The 26,377-nt window shown below is 36.4% G+C and overlaps 1 pseudogene; it reads left to right on the top strand.

Annotated features, from left to right (window-relative positions):
* The window catches only part of LOC137743256 (DNA (cytosine-5)-methyltransferase CMT3-like), a 95,774-nt pseudogene that overhangs the window by 28,430 nt on the left and 40,967 nt on the right, over positions 1–26,377 (top strand).

The raw sequence follows: 26,377 nt of genomic DNA on the forward strand, positions 1-26,377 counted from the left end.
TTATTGGGCTATTTGGGCCTTTGTGAATCATTATTCATTAAGTTGTCACACAACTTAAGTCAATGGACTTGACGTTCGAAGCCCATTGGGCCTTAAGGTCCAAAACTATCCCGTGGTCTTTTAACGAACTTATTCGTTTGATTAATAATCATATTAATTAATCCTTGCCATAAATAATTAAACCATTTAATTATTCTTACTCATCTCCGTTGAATCTTCAATCTCTACCTTACACGGTGTACGATCCATTAGGTTCCTTTTAGCGAGGCAGTGGGCGATTCAAACTCTTTCAAATCGATTGTGAATTGAAACTTACTTTCAATTCTCCCGTTAGTGATAATACACTTTTAGGGCTTCCACAAACCATGGTTGACGCCTAGCAGCATGTCATGGTTACCCAAGCTAATCAGAAGAGGTGGAGAACCTATTCAGTTTTAGGATTACAAATGCAATACGGTCTTTCTCTAATACAATACTCTTAACCACATTGTTTGGTTTGATAGTTTATTCATGTCTACTATCCAATGTGAGTCTTGTGCTTATATGATTACCTTGAATGTGATTTGGAACGCATTCCAACATCTCATTCATACTCTGGCCAGAGATTCTAAATCATATCATAGAGTATTCTCCCTCAAACAGTTTGAAGGTTAGAGATCCCTTGTTGCGCATTCACTTGCCTCCATGGCTAAGTGGCTTAACCCCGACGATGCCATGGACACCCTCCTGATGGAGTGACTTTGACATAATCAAAGATTAAGGACCTAACCACAAGACAGCTGTGATGCCTCAGGTCAAAGGACTACTTTGCATTATCCCAACCATGAGTTCTCATGTGACATGAATATGAGAACCCCTCGTTGATCGTGTTCAGTGAACTCATTCTCTATTGAGCACCTACATGCTTGTCTTGATGTCACACACACCAATGACTCGAGACTAGTCACTCTCCCTGAGAGAAGACATAGCACGTACTGATCTTAACGGACTGTCAATGCCCAATTGACAATCCTATGATCAGGAACGTTTAGGATGTGTCAACGAAAGAATGGTCTCATGAATCTAACTTCTTTAGATCGCATTCTTCCAATCACATATTCCTTGGACTTATCGTTTAAGCATATAACATTTATACGAGACGGCTCAAACAATAATGTTTGCCCTTAATATTAAACTAGATTAGTTTAACATGTGAAATGTCCATAACGTATCATCATCTGTATTTAATTATAAATAAAAATATTAAATAATTTATGATCGTACGATACATAATAAATGACTAAAATATGCAGATTCCTAAAATCCCACCATTTGAATCCAACCGAATCCAATTCCAATTCTCATCGTACATTCGTCGTATATTTGCACACTGTAGCATTGATTTATGGCAAATAGGAAAAAAAAAAAGTCAAAATATAAACAAAAATAAAGCCAAACATACCTACATGTCACCCTTTACGCTCCAAAACCAAACGTCGCCTCAAAGTTCAAATCCCACTTTTCAAAATTTCCCGTTTTCCCGCCCACACGCCGCGCACTCCCCACTCCATTAATTTCGCGGCTCACTATAAAACAAAACCCCAATCCAATCACTCGCACACTAAAAACACCCTATCGCCCATTTCTCTCTCTAAAAGATCCACCGTCTTCTCCGGCGATTCAGCCTCTCTCCGCCGTAAGCAGAATGGCGTGCAAGCGGATGTCGAAGGCCGGAACCTCTTCAGGTTCTCCGCCGAATTCGAAGAACCCAATGCAAACCAAGAAGGCGAGAGTTGAGGAGGAGGTAGCAACGAGTGTGGAAAAAGCTACTTCTCCGCCAAAATCGAAGAAGACGAGGCAAACCAAGAAGGCGAGAGATGAAGAGGAGGTAGCAACAAGTGTGGAAGAAGTGGCCTCTCCACCGAAATTGAAGAACGCGAGGCAAACCGGGAAGGCGAGGGTTGAGGAGGAGGTAGCAACAATTGTGGAAACATCTGCTTCTCCGCTGCAATCGAAGAATCGGAGATAAGCCAAGAAGGCGAGAGTTGATGAGGAGGTAGCAACGAGTGTGGAAAGAACTGCTTTTTGCCCAAATCGAAGAAGCTGAGGCAAACCAAAAATGCAAGAGTTGAAGAGAACGAGTGTGGCAAAATCTGCTTCTACACCTAAATCAAAGAATCCGAGGCAAACCAATAACGCGAGAGATGAAGAGGAAGTAGCAACGAGTGTGGAAAAAGCAGCTTCTCTGCCGAGGAAGCCAGTGACTCAGGAGGTAGCTGCGGCTGATGAAGACAGAGAGGAATTGAGGTTTATTGGCAAACCAATGGAAGAAGAGGAGGCTCGTAAGCAATACCCCAAGAGATGTGAGAGAGGTGAGAGATTTTGTTTCAAGATTTTGTTTTTTGTTTTTCGTTTTTTAAATTTAGTTTGTATTTTGTGAAAATGTTGGTGATTTAGGGGTTATAGATGACCAAGTACTCTGAACTTCACGGATAAGTGGTACATGATAAGACAAATAAATGGGTTTTAGAATATTTGTGTGTCCAAGCGTTAATGTAGCTGTAACATTTGTGGTCGGAATAATACTTTACCCATTTCCTAAATTTGTATGATTTTTACCTCTCGGTGTTGTCTAATATGGTATTGAAGCTTTGGTTTCAAGAATTTTTGGGTTTTAAGCTTTCAACCTTGATTTTACAGTTCTTTGTTGGATTTGCATATTGTTAAAGTTGTCGAATTTGCATAGTGTTTTGGGGTTGTGATGGGAACATGAGGGATGAATCTTGTCGCCTCCCGTCCCAATAAAATATGAAGTGGGATAAATTCCTTCTGCTGTGAATTTGTCATGTAGAATTATGAATTGCTAGCGATCAGTTGTGAGTGTTCTATGTTATTCACTTGGTCACAAAAAGAAAGGAAGAAATGTTATGAAAGGACAATTACAAAGAGTATCGCCCTTTGGCAATAGGAAAACTGGAGAAGCAAACTGATACATATAGAAACACTCACAAGTGAAAAGTAAGACTAGATAATTGGTCTACTCCAGTATGTGATTGTATAATCATATTTGTTTCCCTTTTGGAACTTTACAAAAATTAGCAAAATCGTTACTTTGAAGATTTAGTTTTGATCAAGTAATGTTTTGTTGGATTTATGTCACAAGTCGACAGATTTTTTTTCCTTCTTAGAAAACTAAATTTATCATTTAGCCGTATGGATGGAATATAAAAGTTATGTACATTTTTTATAACCTCTTTGTTATGAGTTCTTTGACTTCTTAATTTTGATAGAAAACTAAATTAAAATAAAGGATGATGTTAGGGAGATTATATATTCAAATATTATTTTTGTAAACTATATTATGTGATTGTTAATGATAGATTATTTAAGTGTTGATTGCTAATATCAAAATAATTTTTTGATCAATTTTCTGTTTATCAATCCATCTCTTTATCTCCATGATTGCTGGAACCCTCAAAGTATATGATTCCTGACATGCCTATTCATTGCAAATTTCACATAAATGGTTATTTTCCACAACGTAAGGGTTATATTTTTACAACTCATTCATGTCAGACTTCATGAACAACAAAAAAAGCATGAATATGGAAAGTTCATATAGTTAGTCTGACACTAAATGTATAATTGAACTTGTACAACAAGACAATCCAGAGGGTTGTCATCTCGGACATCTGAAAAGAACACAGGCTCACAAGCAACAGTAGCAGTGTTTTATGACGTGCAAGAAAGTAAAAAGCTAATAATTCAGCTGATGTGAGTGCGGTAATGTCTTCTAATGTTTTTACCTTTTTGTCTTACGTTATTTTTTCGCCAAATATTCCTGCATTCTTATTTGAGGAACGCTAAGGCTATCTTCAACTCTGAGATTAAATATTTTTACTTTAGAAAATTTATTTTTTAACTGAGAAATAAATTTTTTTTTTTTTTACACTCTAATAGTTATAGGTTAAAATATTAGTTTAAGATTATTAAATAATAAATTTATGCTAAAAGTTTTTAACCTATTTTTTTCAAAGTAAAATTTACGTAGATTATAATAATTCATTTTATAAATATTTGAACTATAAAATATTTAAATTCTGAGAAAATTTAAAAATTCACTAAAATGACTCCAAAAAACTTGTATTTTAATGTTTTTGGGTGAATATTGATTTAATTATATGTTTAATTGTTTTCGGAGTTGGATTTAATTTTGAGCTCCTTTTTTTTTAATTTTTTTTTTATTGTTAGATTTGATTATATTTGATCGTAGTCATTGGATTTAATGTATTTAAAATTGACTAAATTTTAGCTTATACCGTAAAACTTACTTTAAATCCAACTATTGGAGAATGATTTTGACACATCCCGACCCAGAATGTCTACTAGGACCTCAAATCGAGCTGTGTTGGCCGACACCTGGAAGGTGATGAAGCCATAAGATGTGATAGTGTATAAAAAGTGAATAAATTTGAATTTAAAAGTGTCTAAATACCATAGTGCGCTACGAGTGAGAGCGAATCCATTTCACACGCGATGTCAGAGTATAAGTAAAGTACAATAGTGTCGGTGAGAATCATACCCTTAAAAGTAGTTACCAATACTAAGATTAGCTATATATCCTCGTTGATACGAACTCAGCAGTTAAAACCTGAAGGGGTACAAAACATAAAGTGAGTAAGCAATAAAACCAAGTTTCCCAAAACTATTACCTTTCTAACAGTAATAACCCCTCACTGTAATTCCCTTATCGTTTTCTATAGGATAGTACAACATATATACATATATCCAAATCATACTTAGAAATGACCAAAACCACGGTTTGCCATTAACTCCACCATATATTAATAAGTAGGCCAAATGAACTTAATCAATACAAAATGATATATCAGTCAGAGTCATCTAAAATGATATGTACAACTTATCCATATCTCATCAATCATGGCTAGCATATAAGTTGGAGTAATTTATAGTGACCTGTACGACTTATCCATATCTCATCAATCATGACTAGCATATAAGTCGGAGTCACGTATAGTGACCTGTACGACTTATCCATATCTCATCAATCATGGCTAGCCAATAACTCTATAAGTATACCTGCACACGAGTCGGAAGCACCTAAAGTGGTCTATACGACAGGACTGGGTGTAAATAAATACGCTCAAGTGCTACGATCATGTGAAGACTATGCGAATAATCGCGGGTCACCTACGAGTAGGAACCACTTAAAGTGGTCTGTATGACAGGACTGTGCACCTACTTTGGTTCCAAGGTGAGCGTAAGGTGCGGGAGGTGAACATCACGTGAAGGACTGTGCCGTGGCCACGGGCGGGAGCACTAACACCGGGGTGCAGGTTTATGAGCTATATTATATCTCAGCACAATCGTACTCACTACCATCACTAACATCAACATGTACTCACCTAAGCTTACCTGGGCGTCCGCGGCGTCATATAACACTTCAAAGCATTCACAATAGTTAGGTTCAAGTAATATCCATATGAATATGCCATGATGCAATCTATATCCAAACATTTCATGATATTCCCAAAATATATAATACGGCGTAACTTGTACAATCAATAACACCATACTCCCAAACTATTTACTTTTGAGAGTAATCATCAGTGTTAAGCCCAATTAAACCCTAGTTACATTAACTATTATTACTTACCTTTCCTTACTTCAATTTCTTGATTCTTCACGCATTGATTCATGATCAACATTAATCGTCAAATCATAAAGCTAAATCTCACACTTCCCACCAATGTCCTTCACATTGCTTAATTCACTAAACAAAGCTATTGTCTCAATTATTTAATCTCATTTATTATATGGATGCATCTAACGTCTTATTAGACTGCCTACGTACCCTAAACAGGGATCAAGCCATTCGTAGTTTGAAATGATTAATTGTAGGTAACAAGCATAGATCACTATAGGAGTGCTTGTGGAACTATCAATTATATGCCTATGAAAGAAAAAGGCCCACTCACCTGGAGTCCACGCTATGATTATCTTGCACGCACATCGAGACATCACGATCTATCGTCGCCTGTGACCAATTATCAAATCACGTCTCAAAGTTTTTACCGATAGAATACATAATTTACATAAAAACATATCCTCAAGGACTTTCAAGAATAATTTGAGACCCATTGACCAAAAGTCAACCGTCGATCAAAGATCGACGGTAGGGTCTACAACCCTGTATAGCTTGATTTGGAAGATCAGTATATCAAATTCCCAATCCACAACCCCAACGATCCACAATATGTTTCTAGAATAACATATTAAAATTTCTCATTACGATCCAACGTTTGGATTTCTGCCATTTGCCCAAAACCAAGTGAACGTGAATATTTATTTTACTAACTTACAAATTCAATTCAGCAAGATCCGTACATCGGATTCCCGATCCATAAATTCCTATGATCTTTAAATATTACGTATTATAATGTATCCAAGTTTGGTGACGATCCAATAGTCTGATCGTCGATTCACATTTTCATCAGGTAAAGTATCGTAACAAATTTGGGTTCTAACGATCAACCTATGTCATTCAAATAACAAAACTGAATTCAAGACATTCGACATAGCCTACAAATAGCATTGGCGGTCCATTGGCCACACGCCGCCGCGGGTGGCGATTGGCCTTCCCGACTCGCTGGAAAATCCAACTATTTCCAAAAATTCTCAAACTTCATAGAAATGAAGATCTCAGTGAATAGAGCAACTTTCATACCTACCACGAAATCCAAAAGTGAATGGAATATGGTTAATTTTGCCCACAAAGCTGATGGGTGCCTAAAACTTCCAGATGTCGATTCGTCTTCTACAGTGATCCAACGGGGTCAAGGTTGGTTGGGTTTTTCTCCTGGGATGATGGGCTATAAAGCCCAAGTGGTGGCATCGGCCATCACATTACCAATTTGGCGGAAAATCAAAAAGAGTGGCCGGAGCACCGTTGATTTTCGTCGACTTTCATGGCCTCAAATCGCCACATACCATGGCTAATCAAGATGGTTCTTGGGTGGGTTTTGTAGAGGGAAATGAGAGCTTCAAGATGGTGGTGGTGGCGTCGAAAAACTCCACCGGAGTTGGCTGGAATCGGCCTTGGGAAATGGGAACTTGTGGTGGCTGTGGGTGGACGGGAAAGCCGCTTCCCTTTTTTTTTTTTTTTTTTTTTTTTTTTTGGTTCTTTTCTTTCTTTCCTCATTTCTGATTTGGCTTCACCCCACAAAATGGGGATTTAATTTAATTAACACTAAACCTTGAATAACCAATTTCGAACGGCCGTAACTGTACCGTTATAATCCGGACTCACAAACGGCTTTCGCCTATACGTTCGTACCAACGAGGATATGCTAAAAGAATAAGTCTCACATCTCTCAAGTCGATGATCAACGGAAGTCAAAGTCCTTACCTCTAGGGCAATTTCGTAAATTCACGCTTTTAAAATAAAATAAAAACGTAAAATTTGGAACGGGTTGTCACAGATTTGGTTAGTTTAAAACCTAAAATTTGGTGGCCTTTTTTTAACCTAGACCTAAATTTTATGATAAAATTGCCCAAATTTTAGTTTAACCCAAAATTTATCTACAATAAGGGGGAGGGGTTGAGCTTAGCTTCATAATAAATTAGCAATAACGTGATTTGAATTCGCATTTGATGAGAATTAAACTTAAGACCACTCATTTGCAAGTGTAGCGGAACACCATTTAATCGTAATGCTAAGTAGATGATTAGTTTAAAATCTAAATTTTAGATTTTAACCCAACGTTTAAATATAATCTAAAGAGATTCTTTCAAAATGGGTCTCTAACTTTGGTTGCAACCGTCATATTGGTTGAAAATATTGTTACGATAATTATACTTTACAGAAGTTGGTTAACATTCTTTTTTCGTGCAATCCTAATGGGGATTTGAAAGAACAACTCTATTTTTTTTTTTTTTTAAGTAACTGTACGGTGATGCATAAAATTTTAAATTTTAAAATAGGACTTCATTTAGATTATAAAATATTATAATACATTAAAAAATATAGAAAACGCGCATACAATTAGTGTTTATATAAATATTCAATAAGTTTTTAACATTTTCTGTTCTTTTAGTTTTCGATTGTTGGTTCAATTTTTTTTGAAAAATATCAATTGCCAATGATTAATTCATGATATTTTCCTACATCTTCTAACTTTTCAAGTACTTATACTTTCCGTTTGAGTAAATTGTAGTTAATAGTTTCTTGATTTTAACTCAATTAGAGCAATGATCATTCAACTAAAAATCCATTACCATTAGTTTCTCAACTTTAATTCAACTGAAGAAATGGTTCATTAACTCTAACTCAGTTGTAGCAATGGTTCTTCTAACATAACTCGTTTTGCCAAAAAATTTGACGTAGTTGACAAAAATGACCATAATTACACATGATGAGTTGATGGACCCTTACTATATAAATGGTTATCTCAACATAACTTATTTTGACAAAATTTTGAAAAATTGATGAAAATGATTATAACAACACATTTGAATAAATTAAGAAACCAATAGTAAAGAATTGTTAGTTAAAAAACTATTGCTACAATTTACTTTTTCTGTTTTGATTCACACAACTCAGAAGATACGGCGTGCGAGAGAACAGATGATAATGGGGTGAAAAGGTCCTTAGCATTTTGCGATGATGGATACGGATCTAGTCAGTCTTCGGTGTAACTAGGAGTCTGCAAAATGAAAGAGTTCAGAGAGGGTCCCAGATAAGACTTCCCTTTGGGATTATATTATTATTTTGTTCCGTTCGAAGGCCCCGCACGTTTACCAAACCATTTCACCTTTTAAACTTTAGTACCCATTATTCCTAAATTAAAATGTGCATGGTAAAAATATCTAACAATTTATAAATTCTCTAGCATTTGAAAGTTTCAATAGTACATGATAAATAACGTGTATCAATTAAATATGTCTCTATTTCTATTTGTTCATGCATTTGACATTTGAAAATTACAAAAAGAACAGTCATTAGACACTCCAATTTTTCATATTAATTATTTACTATACATAATTATAAGCTAAAATACAGTAAAATGCACCTTAAAAAAAAACAGGTGAAATCCCTGCAACATGTTTGTGAGTTAATGAAAATTGTAACTTCATGGAAAATAATTTCAATAGGGATGTGCTCTCCACACACCATATTTTACTTCTTACACACTCCTTGATATTTTATGTCTGTTAATCTTTTTTAATTTATCCGATTCGACGATCGAAAATTAAAAAAATATGTGAAAAATAAAATGGGGTGTGTGAATATCACATCCCCCATTTCTATAATCAACCAAAAAGAACAAAAATTGCTGAATGATGCCGTGCTCTTGTTTTGTTGGTGTTGTGTCATATGTCTAATCTGAGCATCCTCTGAATGAATATGGACCTGATGGGTATCAAAGTTTAAAAGGGTAAAACGAAAAGAAAAAAAAACAAGATGACCGATGAGATAGCGGAGTGAACCAAGTCCAGTGGTGGATCCATCGATTGTCGAATGGATATATGAAGCCAAACCAGTAGACAACGATTGTCTAAACCCTAGAATCACGTTCGACATCACTTGTATCTTGATGAGCAAATTCAAAAATGCACGAGAGGGGTTGCGCTTCCTCCGTGGTTCGACATCACGTTCAACATGGATTGTCCTTCCTCCGTGGCACTGGCAACTATCAATTTCTGACCTTCATTATTTTTTTATATTTAAACAAATTATAATATTTTCTATCTTGAAAGAGAGGAGTTGAGCTTAATTTCATAATGGACTAATAATAATTTGGTTCAAATTTATCTTTGACAAAAATCGAATCTAAAACCTTTCACTTATAAGTGAAAATGAATACCACTAAAAAATAGTACTAAGTGACACCACTTCCATCATTAAATTACCAGGAAAAAGATCTCCACCACATAAACAAGAGAGCATTTTTGCTCACCACCCTATTTATTACCGTTAGAAGAGTTTAAATTTCGAGATTTGTGTAGTGAATAAGCACAAATCTTAAAATTCAAATTCATCTAACGATGATAAATAGTGTGATGAGTAAAAATGCACTCCATAAACGAACCTTATTTCTATTTTCAACAAAAGAAACTTGAACTATTTTATTAATTAACTGCACCGGCACACATAATCCAAAATCTCAATCCAAAAATCCTAAAAAGACCTTTTGCTGTATATATAATCACAACAACCTCTCTCCTTATGGTATCACTCTCTCCTTTTCTGCATAGCAAAATGAAACGTTTTATTGCAACGATATTTCAACTGCTCGATGGTCTAATAATCAGTCCCGTTGATCGTGATCATCCCTATGGCGAACCAGACCTAGAAGCCCCGGTGCTGCAAGTTCCAGATCAGAGGAAGTATGATTAAGTTCCCAACCAACAACTTAGATTCAAGGATAATTGTTGGGTTTTGCTTCACATCAGCAATCGGACTAGCGCTTATCCGCTTCCAAATTCCTCCTGGCCAGCTCCCTCTCCCAGTGATCTTTGACCTTCTTGGACTATTAGTCTTATTTGCCTTCACTTGTATCCTGATGAGCAAATCCATTCACTCCAGCTACTCTCTCGCTGGAATATCAATAGCCGGCCTTTCTCATCATTTTGGCATCTTCTTTGGGGTCACAGCCTTCTTCATATCCATCAGCATCTCATTTCCTTTGTGGTTCAAATGTGCTGCCTATTCTATCTACGTCGCTGCCTTCCTTCTTGTAGCTTTCTGCAATCTTCACTTCAATAAATATTACAAACCTCGCGGTTTTGAGTACCCTACCCCAGACAATTCAATTCCTACAACCGTCATTGATCCTGTGGTAGAATCAAGCCGAGGTGCTATTAGTACTGTTGATGATCAAGCATGCACCAGCAATATTGTCTGACTTGAAAGAACTCTGTCATGTACCAAGGATGTATATAGGGATCTCGTCGGGGGAAAGAACGAACTACTGCATAGAATAGCAAGATATACTCCTCAGATATGGGGATCTCATTGTTGAAATTAAAAATGTATGGGGATCTCATCGTTGAAAATAAAAATGTATGGGGATCTCATGTTTTTTGTAAGTTTCAATATCCAAGTGTAATTTTGTTGTTTGGGCTTTAGTTTTCTGCAGCCTCTCGCTACTGCTATGTTGCATCAATCGTATTTAATCCAGTTGTTACTTCTATATATTTCACCTTCTTTTTATTTTATTTTATTTTATTTATTTATATCTGGAACCAGTTCGATCCTGGGACCATCGGCAACCCAGAAAAACCGAGAGGGATTTCGTGAATCTGGAAAAGGTTGACGGGAAGAAGAAACAAAATTCCCCAGTCCCCACCCCCCCTACCCTACCTTACTTGTGAATCTGGAAGTGGCAGTGGGAAACCGCCACCGTCGCCGCGATGCATCTTCTCCTGCAAAAGCCCTAAGGTTTTTTGTCAGATGATCATTGGGGAACATTTTGTTTTGAAGGGTTTGGATGAGGGATTTTTCAGTGTGATCGTCACACAGGATGATACATCACGTGTCATTATATAAATGGTAAGATATGTGTGTTAAAAAGTTAATGATTTAAAAAATAAAAGTTCTCCTTACTTACATAAAAACATGTGCTATACCATCCGTGGTCCTGTCACAATTAAAATTTTCTCGTATGACTCTACCCCTTAGGGATTTTTTACTTTTTAATATTTATTTATTTTAATTATTAAAAAATAACAAAGTTAAGCTAGAATTAGGTGGAATGACAATTATCAAAAAAATGGATAAGGAGACATAAATGAGACATTATTTTCAGAAGACTTGGAGCCCTTACTTACATGACCCCTCCTAATTAGGGATTTGATGCTACTCGGTACTCTTCATTTGGAAGTGAGAGGTCTAAGGTTCAAATTTCATGGATGGCGAATTCAATATCAAATTAGGTTGCGGCTTAGCCGAACTCTTCCTTTCCTTAGTATAAAAATATCGATATATTTTTTTAAAAAAAAATTAGGGATTTGATAACGAAATAGTTTCCAACTTTTTTGTTTCCCCTCAACGATCACGGTGAGGATGTTCTTAAGGTAGATCATACTGTGAATTTTGAAGTAAATTACACAAATCTCTAACAACAGATCAACGGTTATATCATGTCGGGCTCTTCAGACTATATCAACTAAATAATTTGCTTTTCTTGATAGTAAAACGTATAACATTTATGCCCAACAAAAAGTCAAAAAGTTAAACGTTATGTATTTTATAGGAGAAATGTTAAAATACTATGTCACAACTTTATTCCAAGCGGACCAAGTCTCTCTCTCTCTCTCTGTCTTTTCCATCTCTCTCCAGTTATTTCCAAAAATGCCTAACCTTCTTCGGTGAGGAAATTTCATGCATTCAAATTGGGCACATTTGTAGAACTTAGTGTAATCAAAATGATTAGAGTTGTATGCTCTTCCATTTGCAATAATGTTCGAAGTTTTATGATTTAAAATGATTAGAGTATTGCTTTGTGAAAAAGAAAAGGATTGATTGACCAACCAAAGAAGCCAGTTTGATTTGTTTTTTTCTTTTCATTTTTGAACAATTTCAAATTAACTACGTGGTATTTTGATATATATTGATGTAGGCATTTAAAGCTTTTTCAGTTTTTAATTTTCAGTGCATATATTTTGTTTTGGATTATTTCATTGTTCAGTTGAGAGAAACTGTTTCAATTGATTGCCATGCAATGCTGTTGTAAATGGGTTAGGATTACCTTATTGTATGTCAAGTTAGATCTCTGTAGAAGTTGAGAAAATTCGATCCTCAACGTTCACAAGCACTCAACATTTTAGTGTCAGATGTGTTCAGCTTGTAAAGCTATATATGCTTAAAAACATTCTTATCATCATCATTTCGGATATCTTTCTATGATCTTGTTTGGGATTCTCTCATTTTCTCTCTCTTTTCCGCTCAATCTTTATCACCATGTGTTGTTTAAAAATTTTAGCGATCGACCCTGTGATTTTGACGAAGTCCACTATTCCGTGCAGCAGAGCTCGATAACATTTTTGGGCGAGTCTCAATTGCCCAGCACATATAATTTTGCTTTAATTTGTTCATCTTTTTCCGAATTTCTATGCATTTTTTTTTTAAGTCCAAATGATTCAATACATATAATTTTGCTCCAATTGGTTGCTATACTTTTCGGCATGATACTACTTTATGATGCAATATTGGCGCAACGAGTTCTGTAGGCACTCGAAGTTATATAAAGAAAGGAAGTTTTCTATAGTTTATAGTACCTCACAGAGAAAGCAACAATCTATCGAACACCTTGAAAGAATTCAAGTGTCCATTAACACGAACGTACATACGATCGTTGTTGCAAAATAGATCAGAATGTAATATTTATAAGAACCTCACAATGTTTGGGTCACTTAACAATCCCAATACCTATATCTTGAGCCGGAAACGTGAGCTATGAGTGATATTTCTTCATTTTTTCCCCCCTTTCATTTGAAAGTTGAATGTTATTTTCTGCTCTTTTATGCCATGAGCCGGAAAAAACACTTGATTCAACCTCTGGACCATGAAATTTCTCCCTATGAACACGAAGGTGGTGAAAGCATGCTTGAACCTCCTCGAATAGTACAAATTCCAAAAAATATCTCCACTGGTTGAAATTTGAATTTTTTTTATCTCAAAGATATTTGTAAATTTGTATATTTGCAACAAGAAGAATACCACTGAGAGCTCAAAAAGGGGTCGCACAACTGAGTAAACGAAATAAAAATCAAAGCCCAACAAAGTTAGTATAACAAAGATGAGCCCAAGCAAGCAAATCCCTAGGAAACCAAACTTGAGACCAATTAAGCCTCAACATCAACTAATATGCAAGAACAAATTTCACAACGATTTTCAGAATTTTTTTGGGAAGACAAGATATGGAAATAAATGAATTGTATTACACTCACAAAAATTACAAAACAAAAATTTTTAAAGATAATTTTAGAAATTATGACACTTTTTCATTTTTAGAGACAAACTCTAAAGCACGAGTACTCTTCACAAAGACTACTTACTTACATGACCCCTCTTACTTCTTATTCTTGGTTATTTGCTGGCTTCTCTAACACCTCTCTCTTGCATGATGATTTTCAGAATGAGTGCTGCTATTTAGATTATGAGAAATGTTAAGAGCATTTCTAAAGAAGATGTCAAAATATCCAAATTTGATATGGTATGCTATGAATTGTCAGCCCTGATCCTTGTTGCCAAAATTGACAACTTCAAATTTTTTTAAAAATTGATTATTAAAAATATTTATTATTATTTTTTGACACACCCCGACCCAGAAAGTCCACTTGGACCCTGAATCGAGCCGTGCTGGCCGACACCTGGAAGGTGACGAAGCCATAAAATGTGATAGTGTACAAAAAGTGAATAAATTTGAATCTAAAAGTGTCTAAGTACCAGAGTGCGCTACGAGTGGGAGCGAACCCATTTTCACACGCGATGTCAGAGCATAAGTAAGGTACAGTAGTATGGGTAAGAATCATACCCTCAAAAATATCCATTAATACTAAGATTCACCACAGATTGTTGTCAATACGAACTCAGCAGCTAAAACCTGGAGGGCACCAAACAGAAGGTGTGAGTAAGCAATAAAACCAAGCTTCCCAAAGTTATTACCTCTCTAAAAGTAATGCCCTAATGTAAAACCCGTATTGTTTTCCATAAGACAGTACAACATATATACATATATCCAAACCATACTCAGAAATGACCAAAACCACGGTTTGCCATTAACTCCACCATACATTAATAAGTAGGCCAAATAAACTAAATCAATACAAAGTGATATATCAGTCAGAGTCATCTAAAATGACATGTACAACTTATCCGTATCTCATCAATCATGGCTAGCATATAAGTCGGAGTCACCTCTAGTGACCTGTATGACTTATCCATATCTTATCAATCCTGGCTAGCATATAAGTCGGAGTCACCTATAGTGACCTGTACGACTTATCCATATCTCATCAATCCTGGCTAGCATATAAGTCGGAGTCACCTATAGTGACCTGTACGACTTATCCATATCTTATCAATCCTGGCTAGCATATAAGTCGGAGTCACCTCTAGTGACCTGTACGACTTATCCATATCTCATCAATCCTGGCTAGCATATAAGTCGGAGTCACCTATAGTGACCTGTACGACTTATCCATATCTTATCAATCCTGGCTAGCATATAAGTCGGAGTCACCTATAGTGACCTGTACGACTTATCCATATCTTATCAATCCTGGCTAGCATATAAGTCGGAGTCACCTATAGTGACCTGTACGACTTATCTATATCTTATCAATCCTGGCTAGCATATAGCTCAATAAGTATACCTGCACACGAGTCGGAACCACCTAAAGTGGTCTGTACGACAGGACTGGGTGTAAATAAATAAGCTCAAGTGCTACGATCACGTGAAGACTGGGCGAATAATCGCGGGTCACCTACGAGTCGGAACCACCTAAAGTGGTCTGTACAACAGGACTGTGCACCTACCTTGAATCCAAGGTGAGCATAAGGTGCGGGAGGTGAACATCACGTGAAGGACTGTGCCCTGGCCACGGGCGGGAGCACTAACACCGGGGTGCAGGTTTATGAGCTCTCAATGCATCTCAATATAACATGTGTAACTCATGGCAACCAGTACGACAGTATCGAAGTTGCCTAACACATAACTGTAGTCGTGCTATAACGCAATCGATTCAACTAGTACCATAAACTCACCTGAACTTACCAGGGTGTCCTGAGTTCACCTTTGCACTTGAAAGCATTCCCAATAATTATATGCAAGTAATATACATATTGATATACTATGATGCAATCTAATACTCAACCATGTCGTAGCATGTTCAATTATAAACAATACAGTGAGAAGTGTACAATCAATAACGCATTACTCCCAAACTACTTATTTTCAGGGATAATTATCCATGACGACCCAATTAACACTAATTTAGCTAACTAATTCATAAAACTAAAACTTGCCTTTACCAATTTCCTTCGCCTTACTCAATTTCCCAAGTAAGGCTTTGGTCTCAAATATTTTATGGCTGCATCTAACGTCTCGTTAGACTGCCTACGTACCCTAAATAGGGATCAAGCCATTCGTAGTTCATATCGTACTTCAAGCATTCACAATAATTATATATGAAAGTAATATACCTAATCAATTTAAAAGTGTCGATAGAACTCTCAATAATATGTACGATAAAAAGGAAAAGATCCACTTACTTGGAGTCCATGCTATGATTCTCTAGCGCACACATCGAGGCGTCCTGAATGATTGGTCTCTGTGACCAATTATCAAATCACATCTCAGAACTCTTATCCGAAGAGTACGTAATTCACATAGAACACAACCTCAACGACATTCTAAAATAGTTTGATACCCATTGACCACAAGTCAACCGTCGATCAAAGATCGACGGTAGGGTTTACAACCCTGTATAACTTGACCCGGAAGATCCGCATATCAGATTTCCAATCCGCAACTCCCAACGATCCACAATATGTTTCAAGAATAACATACTAAAATTTCATTACGATCCAACGGTCAGATCTCCGCCAATTGCCTAAAACAAGTGGCCATGGACATTTATTTTACTAACTTACAAATCCAATTCAGGAAGATCCGTAAGTCGGATTCCCGATCTGTAAATTCCTATAATCTTTAAATATTACGTATTATAATATATCCCATTTTGGTGACGATCCAACGGTCGGATCATCGATTCACATTTTTATCAAGTAACGTATCGTAACGAATTTAGGTTCCAACTATCAACCTACGTCATTCAAATGACAAAACTGAATTCAAGACATTTGACATAGCCTAAAAATAGCATTGGCGGCCCACTGGCCACGCGCCGCCGCGGGTGGCGGTCGGCCGCCCCGACTCGCCGGAAAATCCAACTATTTCCAAAAATTCTCAAACTTCACAGAAATGAAGATCTCAGTGAGTGGAACAACTTTCATACCTGCCACGAAGTCCAAAAGTGGACGGAAGATGGTCAATTTTGCCCACGAAGCCGGCGGATGCCTAAAACTTCCCGACGTCGATTCGTCGTCTACGGTGGTCCAACGGGGTCAAGGTTGGTTGGGTTTTGCTCCTGGGATGATGGGCTACAAAGCCCAAGTGGTGGAATCGGCCATTGCTTTGCCGATTTGCCGGAAAATCGAAAAGGGTGGCCGGAGCACCATTGATTTTCGTCAACTTTCGTGGCCTCAAACAGCCTCATACCATGGTCAATCAAGGTGGTTCTTGGGTGGGTTTTGTAGAGGGGAATGAGAGCTTCAAGATGGTGGTGGTGGCATCGAAAAAATCCACCGGAGTTGGCCGGAATCGGCCTTGGAAGATGGTCTCGTGGTGGCGCGGGTATGGGTGCACGGGAAGCTCTCTTCCCTTTTTTTTTTTTTTTTTTTTTTTTTTTTTTTTTTTTTTCGTCTTTCCTCCCTCCGTTTCTGATTTTGGGCTTCTCCCACAAAGTGGGGGTTTAATTTAAATACACATTAAACCTTGAATAACCAATTTCGAACGTCCGTAACTATACCGTTATAATCCGGACGCGCAAACGGCTTTCGCCTATACGTTCGTACCAAAGAGTACTACGAGGATATGCTTAAAGAAAAAGTCCCACATCTCTCAAGTCGATGGTCAACGGAAGTCAAAGTCCTTGCCTCTAGGGTAATTTAGTAAATTCACGCTTTTAAAATAAAATAAAAACGTAAAATTTGGAACGGGTTGTCACATTTTTTGTTTTAAAATATTTTATATAAAATTTAATGTAATAAATTAATAATTTAATTTGACATATCGGGTAAAAAGCCAAACTTTAAAAGATGTCTAAGTGCCACATAGGTTGTCAAATTTAATTATATATATATAAGTGGAATTTTTCATGAACTCTCTGTCACCTCATATTTTTTGCACAATATTTTACAATATTAATATGAAAATTAACATTAAAATATGAGATGACAGAAAATTCATAAATAATCTCATTTTAAGAGTATCTTCTTAGTATTTTTCTTTAGACTAAATTATTGGTTAAAAGTGGTCAACAATATGCCGAAAAACAATACAAAGAGCATTATTTTAATTTTTTTGTCAAATGCACTAGCTAAACCGCAAAACTGACTTCAGTTTGTCCCCGAAAGAAGTCATTTTTAATTGCATTTTTGCCTAATAGGATAACAAAAAAAGCAAATTATGTCAGCCACTTAAAAGTGCCATGCATGTTGCCTCCACCCCTCCACTGACGAGGATTTGGATCCATCCGGATTCAAATGATGGGGATCTTATGGATTCTCAAATCCAAACAGTTCATCGTAAATCATTTGAATTCTTTTATTTCAAATTATAAACAAATAGTATATGACGAAAATTGCCCGTATGATATACGATGAACGATTAGGATGTGAGAATCTCTAAGATCATCACCATTTGGATCCAGATGGGATCCTCATCCCACTGAGGATGGAATTAAAGTAAAATAGAGATATTCTTGTAGAGGGTTTAGCTGTGGTTTTGATGGAAATGCATTAGGGCAAGCTTAGAAAGATATAAGGCTAAGCTAAAAAGAAAAAGTTATATACATTTGTATGTTTTTGTCAATAAAGGTACCATTTTAGTGATCAATCTTTCCTTTTAGCTCTCCTTACTACTGGGTACATATATATATTTTTAATTTCGACTGACACTTGAGATATCCACTAGATTATTGGATTGCTTTGCACGGCTGGGAATCAAATGGGGTATGACTTAACATATTTAAATATTTATGAACGATAGAACAACGCTACATTTATTATCTATTTGTACCACTCAATAGATATATGACACATCAAAACATGTATGTTTTATTTTTATTAAAAAAATAGTACAAATGATGATATAAATAGATAATAAGAAGAATATTTTTGTAAACTATAAGTAATTAGCAAATAATCAAGGTTATTTAATTAATTATTTTATTATTAAATATTGAAAATTTGGTGGAGGGAGATGTGAAGATCCAACATCCATACCTAAACATACAATATAACACGGTAATGGTGGAAGGAGATGTGACAATTAGCTAGAGCAGCCAGCGTTGTAGCTAAACTTTGCAACCCATTCAGTTTTAATTATAGAATTAGAATAGAAATTTCATAAAATTTTAGTTGACAACCAGAATTCCATTCATAGCTAATTTAGGTATTATAATATAATTGAGAGAAGTTTCATTGAGGTATAGAAACAAAAAGTCAAAAAAGCAAAAATAACACGGTAATGGAGCAAAAATAAAGTAGAAATCATTGCCCTTTCTAAGAATAACACGGTAATAATGTACTAATATATAATATTCACGAACTTAAATCAGTTGTCTCTCTTATGACAACATTCTATTAATTCTCATGAAAAAGGATCCTCTCATGATTCACTTTGTGGGGATCATAAATAATGTTTACATTTTAATCGTTCATTGTATATCGTACGATCAGTTTTTTTAAGGTATTATTTGTATTTAATTTTAAATAAAAAAGTCAAATAATTTCTGACCACACGATACACGATAATTGGCTAAAATATGCGGATTCCTAAGATCCCCACAATTTGAATCCGAATCAAATCTAATTCCAATTCTCATCATACATTCGTCGTATATTTGCACACTATAGCAATGATTTATGGTAAATAAGAAAAAAAAGGATCAGGATCCTCGCAAAAGGTGAGGATCTTCCAGACCAAGCTCATTGGATCGTTGAAATTTTATCTAACGGCTACAATTATTATAAATTTTAAAGAGACCCATGTTTGTAACTGTGAGATAAAATTTCAACGGCCCGATGGGCTTGATCAGGAGGATCCTCACTCTTTGCTCCGGAGAGAATCTTGATCCGGAAAAAAAAAGTCAAAATATAAACAAAAATAGAGCCAAACAGCCCCCAAAGCCCTTACGCTCCAAAACCAAACGTCGCCTCAAAGTTCAAATCCCACTTTTCAAAATTTCCCGTTTTCCCGCCCACACGCCGCGCACTCCCCACTCCATTAATTTCGCGGCCCACTATAAAACAGAACCCCAATCCAATCACTCGCGCGCTAAAAAAACCCTATCGCCCATCTCTCTCTCTCTCTCTCTCTCTCTCTCTCTCTCTAAAAGATCCACCGTTTCTCTGGCGATTCAGCCTCTCTCCGCCGTAAGCAGAATGGCCTGCAAGCGGAAGTCGAAGGCCGTAACCTGTTCAGGTTCTCCGCCGAAGTCGAAGAACCCAAGGCAAACCAAGAAGGCGAGAGTTGAGGAGGAGGTAGCAACGAGTGTGGAAAAAGCTACTTCTCCGCCAGAATTGAAGATGACGAGGCAAACCAAGAAGGCGAGAGATGAAGAGGAGGTAGCAACAAGTGTGGAAGAAGTGGCCTCTCCACCGAAATTGAAGAACGCGAAGCAAACCAGGAAGGCGAGGGTTGAGAAGGAGGTAGCAACAATTGTGGAAAAATCTGCTTCTCCGCTGCACTCGAAGAATCGGAGACAAACCAAGAAGGCGAGAGTTGATGAGGAGGTAGCAATGAGTGTGGAAAGAACTGCTTCTTTGCCACATCGAAGAAGCTGAGGCAAACCAAAAATGCAAGAGTTGAAGAGAACGAGTGTGGAAAAATCTGCTTCTACACCTAAATCAAAGAATCGGAGGCAAATCAATAAAGCGAGAGATAAAGAGGAAGTAGCAACGAGTGCAGAAAAAACTGCTTCTCTGCCGAGGAAGCCAGTGACTCAGGAGGTAGCTGGCTGATGAAGACGGAAAGGAATTGAGGTTTATTAGCAAACCGGTGGAAGATGAGGAGGCTCGTAAGCAATATCCCAAGAAATGTGTGGGAGAGGTGAGAGATTTCGTTTCAAGTTTTTTTTTTTTTTTTTTTTTTTTTTTTTTTTTAAATTTAGTTTGTATTTTGTGAAAATGTTGGAGATTTAGGGGTTATAGATGACCAAGTACTCTGAACTTCAAGGATAAGTGGTACATGATAAGACAAATAAATGGGTTTTAGAATATTTGTGTGTCCAAGCGTTAATATAACTGTAGCATTTGTGGTAGGATTAATACTTTACCCATTTCCTAAATTCGTATGATTTTTACCTTCCGGTGTTATCTAATATGATATTGAAACTTTGGTTTCAAGAATTTTTGGGTTTTAAGCTTTCAACCTTGATTTTACAGTTCTTTGTTGGATTTGCATGTTAAAGTTGTCGAATTTTCAAAGTTTTTTTGTCAGTCGAATTTGCATAGGTTTTGGTGGGCAGTCCTTTTCGTTTGTTTTTTTGCTTGGATTTTTGTGGTCAATATAGTTGAAATCAGTGATATATTTTTGGTCGACTATTCAGAAGATTCCAGGCAATGCCATATTTTGCTTTTCCCAAATGCCGTGTTTTGCTTTTCCTCACTGTATATATACGGGTACAAGGGTAGGACGACCATTCAAGCACAATAAAAATACACAGCAACCGCCTTTTTCTGCATAACAAAATGAAAGGATGTTTTGCTTTTCCCAGATGCCATGTTTTCTTTTCACGTATGCCATATTTTGCTTTTCCTCACTGTATATATACGGGTACAAGGGTAGGACGACCATTCAAGCACAATAAAAATACACAGCAACCGCCTTTTTCTGCATAACAAAATGAAAGGATGTTTTGCTTTTCCCAGATGCCATGTTTTCTTTTCACGTATGCCATATTTTGCTTTTCCTCACTGTATATATAAGGGTATAAGGGTAGGACGACCATTCAAGCAGAATAAAAATACACAGCAACCGCCTTTTTCTGCATAACAAAATGAACCGTTTTATTACAAAGCAAATCCAACAACTCAATGCTCTGATAATCAGTCCGGACGATCGTGATCATCCCGATGGCGAACCAGACCTAGAAGCCGCAGTGCCGCAAGTTCCAGATCGAAGGAAGTACGATAAGTTCCCAACCAACAACTTAGATTGGGCAAAGATAATTGTCGGGTTTTGCTTGACAGCAGCGATCGGATTAGCGCTTATTCGCTTCCAAATTCCTCCTGGTCAGCTCCCTCTCCCTGTAACCTTTGACTTTCTTGGACTATCAGTCTTACTTGCCTTTACTTGTATCTTGGTGAGCAAATCCATTCACTTCAGGTACTCTCTCGCTGAAATATCAATTGCTGGCCTTTGTCATCATTTTGGCGTCTTTTTTGGGGTCACAGCCTTCTTCATATCCATCACCATCCCATTTCGTTTGTGGTTCAAATGTGCTGCCTTTTCTATCTACGTTGCTGCCTTTCTCTTTGTAGTTTTCTGCAATCTTCATTTCAAGAAATATTACAAACCTCGTGGTTTTGAGCACCCTACCCCAAACAATTCAATTCCTACAACCGCCATTGATCCTGCGGTAGAATCAAGCCGAGGTGGTACTAGTACTGTTGATGATCAAGCATGCCCCAGCAGTATTGTTTGACTTGAAAGGACCAAAAAATATAGAATAGCGAGATATACTCCTCAGATATGGGGATCTCGTGGGGAAAAAAAAAGGGGTTCTCATCGTTGAAAATAAAAATATATGGGGATCTCATATTTGTTGTAGGTTTCAATATCCAAGTGTAATTTTGTTGTTTGGGCTTTTGTTGTATAAATCGTATTTAATCCATTTGTTACTTCTGGATTTAGCCAATGGATAAATATAGAATGGCAAGATATACTGCGCAGACCAGAAGACACCACTTTGATCCGACTTAGGTTTCCTTCTGGATTTAGCCAATGGATAAACGTGTTGAAAAATAAAAACTATATTTAAAATATTCATCAAGTTGAACGGCTTACAACTAACAGTCCCTTCGACGCTCACAACACGAAGAAAACTGTACCTGAATACAAACTAGATTGTCCAAATTATCCTTTCTATTCGTACAGTTGATTCATCCACGATCCACCTTGGGCTACTTTTTTAATTTAAACAGTGATGCGAGTGGTGAGTCGAACTTTTGTCTTGGAGTAAGTCTCATTTCATAATTCACACGAAACTCAACTTTAGCTTTCGATTCAAATGAAGCCAAGTGCAACTGTGCAAGGATATGGTAACACGTGCTAGCGGCTTAAAATTACATTCAACGTGGATTGTGCTGTTCATTATTATTATTATTATTATTATTTTTAAGCAAACATGAAAGCTTAGCTACCTTGTTTATGTTTGCTTTTTGTTGAGAATGATAAGGATGACTGTCATATCTTCTTTCATTCATTAGTAACATGTGGTTAGGTTCAGAATTAATCATGTAAATTGATTCCATGAAGTTCTAGGATAAATGCCATGTTCCAGGGTTCATGTAATGTTCATAATCCTCTTCGTTCTTAATGAGTTTCTAGGTGCTAAATCTGAGTATATGCCATGCTAGGTTGCACCTACAAATATAAGTTTTATGTATATGCCATGCATCTAACATGCAAAGTAAGAGAGGATTCATACAATCTAGTCAATGAACTTAGTTTCACAATGGGTTACCAATAATTTGGTTCAAATTCACCGTCGGTGAAAATCAAATCTAAAACCTTTTATTTACAAGTGAAGAGAAATATCATTAAACCGTAGTACTAAATGACACAACTTTTATTATTAAATTACCAAGAAAAAGGTCTGGACCACGTAAACAAACCCTAATTTCTATTGTCGACAAAAGAATCTAGGTTCTATTTCATTAAATAATTGTAAGCTTGCTTATATAATCCATCAAACCTGTAGCTGTATCTCGCCCTCCATACACTATCTCTCCCTCCTTTTCTGCATAACAAAATGAACTGTTTTTGTGCAAAGATAATCCAACTCCTCAATGCTCTGATAATCAGTCTCGTCGATCGTGATCATCTTGATGGCGAACCAGACCTAGAAGCCGTTGTGCCGCAAGTTCTAGATCGGAGGAAGTACGATAAGTTCCCAACCAACAACTTAGATTGGGCAAAAATAATCGTCAGATTTTGCTTGACAGCAGCAATCAGACTAGCGCTTATCCGCTTCCAAATTCCTCCCGGCAAGCTCTCTCTCCCTATGACCTTTGACATTTTTGGACTATCAATCTTACTTGCCTTCACTTGTATCTTGGTGAGCAAATCCATTCACTTCGGGTACTTTCTCGCCGGAATAACAATAGTCGGCCTTTCTCATCATTCTAGCATTTTCTTTGGGGTCACAACCTTCTTCATATCCATGACCATTCCATTTCCTTTGTGGTTCAAATGTGCTGCCTATTCTATCTACGTCACCACCTTCCTCCTTTTAGTTTTCTGCTATCTTCACTTCACTAAATATTACAAACCTCGTGGTTTTGAGTACCCTACCCCAAACAATTCAATTCCTACAACCGCTATTGATCCTGCGGTAGAATCAAACCGAGGTGGTACTAGTACTGTTGATGATCAAGCATGCACCAGTAGTATCGTTTGACTTGAAAGAACTCTCTCATGTAACAAGGATGCATCTATCTATAAATATATCCAGACTCGTGCCCTGCAGTACAGGTGACCAAATATGTACAACTGCTATATATAGAATAGCAAGATATACTCCTCAGATATGGGGATCTCATCGTGGGGGGAAAAAAAAAAGGGGTTCTCATCATTGAAAATCAAAATATATGGGGATCTCATATTTGTTGTAAGTTTCAATATCCAAGTGTAATTTCGTTGTTTTGGGCTTTAGTTGCCTGCAGCCTCTCACTACTGCTATGTTGTATCAATCGTATTTAATCCATTTGTTACTTGTACATATATCACTTTCATTTAGTGAAAGTAATTGTATCCACCATTGATTGTCCATAACATTGTGATGTATTTTAACTATTAGAATGCCAAAATTGAAAGGTTAAATGTTTGTTTGAGAATACCTTTTAAATAAGGCCAAATCAGATAAATGATCCTTGTAGTCATAAGGTATTCGGAAGATAGCTCATGTGCTAAAAAAAACTCAGATTTAAACCCCTGTGGTGTACTCCGTTAGCAAATTTGGTCCAAATGTGATTTTTCCGTTAACTATCTGTTAATACATGGGTAAAGTAGCCGTGAGAAATTAACACTTGGTAGAGTTGTAAAAATTAAAGATGGTTTCATTATAACTTGGTAGAGTTGTAAAGTACAATTTTACCCATGTATTAACAGATAGTTAACGGAAAAAATCACTTTTGGACTAAATTTGCTAACGGAGTACACCATAGGGGTTTAAATCCAAGTTTTTTTAGCACATGGGTTATCTTATGAATACCTTATGACCACAATGATCATTTATCCGATTTGGCCTTTAAATAAGTAAAAACGTTCTTGGTGAAAAATATTTTTGAAACTATTTTTTTAATTAAAATTAAGTGAATCCAGAAAAAGCACTTTAATACTTTTGGTCCAAAATCAATTTTACTAAAAACACTTTCTAACCGTCATTAATTTTTTTTTAAATATTTAATAAAACACATGAGAACAAAAAGTTAAGGGAAGTCCATAATTGTGATTTGGGCGCGTTGTTGTATTGTTTGGGTTGAGACTTGAGAGTGATGCCTAAATTAGGCATTGGGTTATTTATACATGTGTATTTACATTTTGATTTTTATGTAACTACTATGATACAAGTGGCTTTATATCTATACTAGCCTCTCTGCACGCACTAACGTGCGTGCGAGAGGCATTTTTGCATCACGGGCGCTACGCGCCCCAAAGATGTGTTATTTTAGATATTCTTATATTTCTTAAGTGATTATTTTATAAATTGTGTTTGTGTCCATCACAACAATTTCTTATTATTTTCAATTTTTTATTATGTTCAATCATCTAACTTAGTCTTGTTGCACCTGCCCATTGTACCCAAAAATGAAATTTATGAATGGGATAGTTGATACAGTTAGAGGAGTGAGTACATAATTATGGGTGTGCCATTTTGGGTTGGGATTGAGATGTTTAACATTAAAGCATGGGCCAGGCTACGTAGTTCCAATTGCTTGAGTTGAAGAAAGGTTGATGAGATAATGGTGTTACCGTACAATCATCCCATCATTCCAAAGTGATAATGGTGTTATCGCATGCCATATTGTCATATTGCCACATTTGTTGAATAATTTAGGAGCATATATTTCATCCAATTTGCACATATGTGAGTAATCTCTCATACATTTTTTACTATTTTTTCTTTAAAACAACAACGAAGATAAAATGGGAAAACATATACTATTTATAAATAAAAAAATATGAAAATATGACATGTAATTTGATTTCTAAATACATATTGACAACACTTAATGTCCTTAAATCAAAATGTTTCAGATTCATAAGTTTTCAATCAAAGTTATATGCTAGCTAGGGAT

This window comes from Pyrus communis, chromosome 8, assembly GCF_963583255.1.
Source record: "Pyrus communis chromosome 8, drPyrComm1.1, whole genome shotgun sequence".
NCBI lineage: Eukaryota > Viridiplantae > Streptophyta > Magnoliopsida > Rosales > Rosaceae > Pyrus > Pyrus communis.